The 5000-nt window shown below is 44.6% G+C and overlaps 1 long non-coding RNA gene across 1 annotated transcript in view; it reads right to left on the reverse strand.

Moving 5' to 3' along the window:
- LOC137637774 (uncharacterized) overlaps positions 1-5000 on the reverse strand; it is a 431965-nt gene that overhangs the window by 196950 nt on the left and 230015 nt on the right. The window lies entirely within an intron of this gene.

The following is a 5000-nucleotide window of genomic DNA, read 5'->3' on the forward strand; positions in this document are numbered from 1 at the left end:
AGAAGGACAATGTCTTGGAGACTGACATTGCTCTATCGAACAGGACAATGCTCTAGAGACTGACATTGCTCTATCGAGAAGGACAATGTCTTGGAGACTGACATTGCTCTATCGAACAGGACAATGTCTTGGAGACTGACATTGCTCTATCGAGAAGGACAATATCCTAGAGACTGACATTGGTCTATCGAGAAGGACAATGTCTTGGAGACTGACATTGCTCTATCGAACAGGACAATGCTCTAGATACTGACATTGCTCTATCGAACAGGACAATGCTCTAGAGACTGACATTGCTCTATCGAACAGGACAATGCTCTAGAGACTGACATTGGTCTATCGAGAAGGACAATGTCTTGGAGACTGACATTGCTCTATCGAACAGGACAATGCTCTAGAGATTGACATTGCTCTATCGAGAAGGACAATATCCTAGAGACTGACATTGGTCTATCGAGAAGGACAATGTCTTGGAGACTGACATTGCTCTATCGAACAGGACAATGCTCTAGAGACTGACATTGCTCTATCGAGAAGGACAATATCCTAGAGACTGACATTGGTCTATCGAACAGGACAATGTCTTGGAGACTGACATTGCTCTATCGAACAGGACAATGCTCTAGAGACTGACATTGCTCTATCGAGAAGGACAATATCCTAGAGACTGACATTGGTCTATCGAGAAGGACAATGTCTTGGAGACTGACATTGCTCTATCGAACAGGACAATGCTCTAGAGACTGACATTGCTCTATCGAGAAGGACAATATCCTAGAGACTGACATTGGTCTATCGAGAAGGACAATGTCTTGGAGACTGACATTGCTCTATCGAACAGGACAATGCTCTAGAGACTGACATTGGTCTATCTAGAAGGACAATATCCTAGAGACTGACATTGGTCTATCGAGAAGGACAATATCCTAGAGACTGACATTGGTCTATCGAGAAGGACAATGTCTTGGAGACTAACATTGCTCTATCGAACAGGACAATGCTCTAGAGACTGACATTGCTCTATCGAGAAGGACAATATCCTAGAGACTGACATTGGTCTATCGAGAAGGACAATGTCTTGGAGACTGACATTGCTCTATCAAACAGGACAATATCCTAGAGACTGACATTGCTCTATCGAGAAGGACAATATCCTAGAGACTGACATTGGTCTATCGAGAAGGACAATGTCTTGGAGACTGACAATGCCCTATCGAACAGGACAATGCTCTAGAGACTAACATTGCTCTATCAAGAAGGACAATATCCTAGAGACTGACATTGGTCTATCAAGAAGGACAATGTCTTGGAGACTGACATTGCTCTATCGAACAAGACAATGCCCTAGAGACTGACATTGCTCTTTCGAGAAGGACAATATCCTCGAGACTGACATTGGTCTATCGAGAAGGACAATATCCTAGAGACTGACATTGCTCTATCGAGAAGGACAATATCCTAGAGACTGACATTGGTCTATCGAGAAGGACAATATCCTAGAGACTGACATTGGTCTATCGAGAAGGACAATATCCTAGAGACTGACATTGGTCTATCGAGAAGGTCAATGTCTTGGAGACTGACATTGCCCTATCGAACAGGACAATGCTCTAGAGACTGACATTGCTCTATCGAGAAGGACAATATCCTAGAGACTGACATTGCTCTATCGAGAAGGACAATGTCTTGGAGACTGACATTGCTCTATCGAACAGGACAATGCCCTAGAGACTGACATTGCTCTATCGAGAAGGACAATGCCCTAGAGACTGACATTGCTCTATCGAGAAGGACAATATCCTAGAGACTGACATTGGTCTATCGAGAAGGACAATATCCTAGAGACAGACATTGCTCTATCGAGAAGGACAATATCCTAGAGACTGACATTGGTCTATCGAGAAGGAATATATCCTAGAGACTGACATTGCTCTATCGAGAAGGACAATATCCTAGAGACTGACATTGGTCTATAGAGAAGGACAATGTCTTGGAGACTGACATTGCTCTATCGAACAGGACAATGCTCTAGAGACTGACATTGCTCTATCGAGAAGGACAATATCCTAGAGACTGACATTGGTCTATCGAGAAGGACAATATCCTAGAGACTGACATTGCTCTATCGAGAAGGACAATATCCTAGAGACTGACATTGCTCTATCGAGAAGGACAATATCCTAGAGACTGACATTGCTCTATCGAGAAGGACAATATCCTAGAGACTGACATTGCTCTATCGAGAAGGACAATATCCTAGAGACTGACATTGGTCTATCGAGCAGAACAATGCCGTAGAGACTGACATTGCTCTATCGAGAAGGACAATATCCTAGAGACTGACATTGGTCTATCGAGAAGGACAATATCCTAGAGACTGACATTGCTCTATCGAGAAGGACAATATCCTAGAGACTGACATTGGTCTATCGAGAAGGACAATGTCTTGGAGACTGACATTGCTCTATCGAACAGGACAATGCTCTAGAGACTGACATTGCTCTATCGAGAAGGACAATATCCTAGAGACTGACATTGCTCTATCGAGAAGGCCAATGTCTTGGAGACTGACATTGCTCTATCGAACAGAACTATGCTCTAGAGACTGACATTGGTCTATCGAGAAGGACAATATCCTAGAGACTGACATTGGTCTATCGAGAAGGACAATATCCTAGAGACTGACATTGGTCTATCGAGAAGGACAATATCCTAGAGACTGACATTGCTCTATCGAACAGGACAATGCCCTAGAGACTGACATTGCTCTATCGAGAAGGACAATATCCTAGAGACTGACATTGGTCTATCGAGAAGGACAATATCCTAGAGACTGACATTGCTCTATCGAGAAGGACAATATCCTAGAGACTGACATTGGTCTATCGAGAAGGACAATATCCTAGAGACTGACATTGCTCTATCGAGAAGGACAATATCCTAGAGACTGACATTGGTCTATTGAGAAGGACAATATCCTAGAGACTGACATTGGTCTATCGAGCAGGACAATGCCGTAGAGACTGACATTGGTCTATCGAGAAGGACAATATCCTAGAGACTGACATTGGTCTATCGAGCAGGACAATGCCGTAGAGACTGACATTGCTCTATCGAGAAGGACAATATACTAGAGACTGATATTGGTCTATCGAGAAGGACAATATCCTAGAGACTGACATTGGTCTATCGAGAAGGACAATGCCCTAGAGACTGACATTGGTCTATCGAAAAGGACAATATCCTAGAAACTGACATTGCTCTATCGAGCAGGACAATGCCCTAGAGACTGACATTGCTCTATCGAGCAGGACAATGCCCTAGAGACTGACATTGGTCTATCGAGAAGGACAATATCCTAGAGACTGACATTGGTCTATCGAGAAGGACAATATCCTAGAGACTGACATTGGTCTATCGAGAAGGACAATATCCTAGAGACTGACATTGCTCTATCGAACAGGACAATGCCCTAGAGACTGACATTGCTCTATCGAGAAGGACAATATCCTAGAGACTGACATTGGTCTATCGAGAAGAACAATATCCTAGAGACTGACATTGGTCTATCGAGCAGGACAATGCCGTAGAGACTGACATTGGTCTATCGAGAAGGACAATGCCCTAGAGACTGACATTGGTCTATCGAGCAGGACAATGCCGTAGAGACTGACATTGGTCTATCGAGAAGGACAATGCCCTAGAGACTGACATTGGTCTATCGAGCAGGACAATGCCGTAGAGACTGACATTGGTCTATCGAGAAGGACAATGCCCTAGAGACTGACATTGGTCTATCGAGCAGGACAATGCCGTAGAGACTGACATTGGTCTATCGAGAAGGACAATGCCCTAGAGACTGACATTGGTCTATCGAGCAGGACAATGCCGTAGAGACTGACATTGGTCTATCGAGAAGGACAATGCCCTAGAGACTGACATTGGTCTATCGAGAAGGACAATATCCTAGAAACTGACATTGCTCTATCGAGCAGGACAATGCCCTAGAGACTGATATTGCTCTATCGAGCAGAGACTGACATTGCTCTATCGAGCAGGACAATGCCCTAGAGACTGACATTGCTCTATCGAGCAGGACAATGCCCTAGAGACTGACATTGCTCTATCGAGCAGGACAATGCCGTAGAGACTGACATTGCTCTATCGAGAAGGACAATATCCTAGAGACTGACATTGCTCTATCGAGCAGGACAATGCCCTAGAGACTGACATTGGTCTATCGAGAAGGACAATATCCTAGAGACTGACATTGCTCTATCGAGCAGGACAATGCCCTAGAGACTGACATTGCTCTATCGAGCAGGGACTGACATTTCTCTATCGAGCAGGACAATGCCCTAGAGACTGACATTGCTCTATCGAGCAGGACAATGCCCTAGAGACTGACATTGCTCTATCGAGCAGGACAATGCCCTAGAGACTGACATTGCTCTATCGAGCAGGACAATGCCCTAGAGACTGACATTGCTCTATCGAGAAGGACAATGTCCTAGAGACTGACATTGCTCTATCGAGCAGGACAATGCCGTAGAGACTGACATTGCTCTATCGAGCAGGACAATATCCTAGAGACTGACATTGGTCTATCGAGAAGGACAATATCCTAGAGACTGACATTGGTCTATCGAGAAGGACAATATCCTAGAGACTGACATTGCTCTATCGAGCAGGACAATGCCCTAGAGACTGACATTGGTCTATCGAGAAGGACAATATCCTAGAGACTGACATTGGTCTATCGAGCAGGACAATGCCCTAGAGACTGACATTGCTCTATCGAGCAGGACAATGCCCTAGAGACTGACATTGGTCTATCGAGAAGGACAATGCCCTAGAGACTGACATTGGTCTATCGAGCAGGACAATGCCGTAGAGACTGACATTGCTCTATCGAGAAGGACAATGCCGTTGAGACTGACATTGCTCTATCGAGAAGGACAATGCCCTAGAGACTGACATTGGTCTATCGAGAAGGACAA

The sequence above is a fragment of the Palaemon carinicauda genome, chromosome 3, assembly GCF_036898095.1.
Source record: "Palaemon carinicauda isolate YSFRI2023 chromosome 3, ASM3689809v2, whole genome shotgun sequence".
In the NCBI taxonomy this organism is placed as follows: Eukaryota; Metazoa; Arthropoda; class Malacostraca; order Decapoda; family Palaemonidae; genus Palaemon; species Palaemon carinicauda.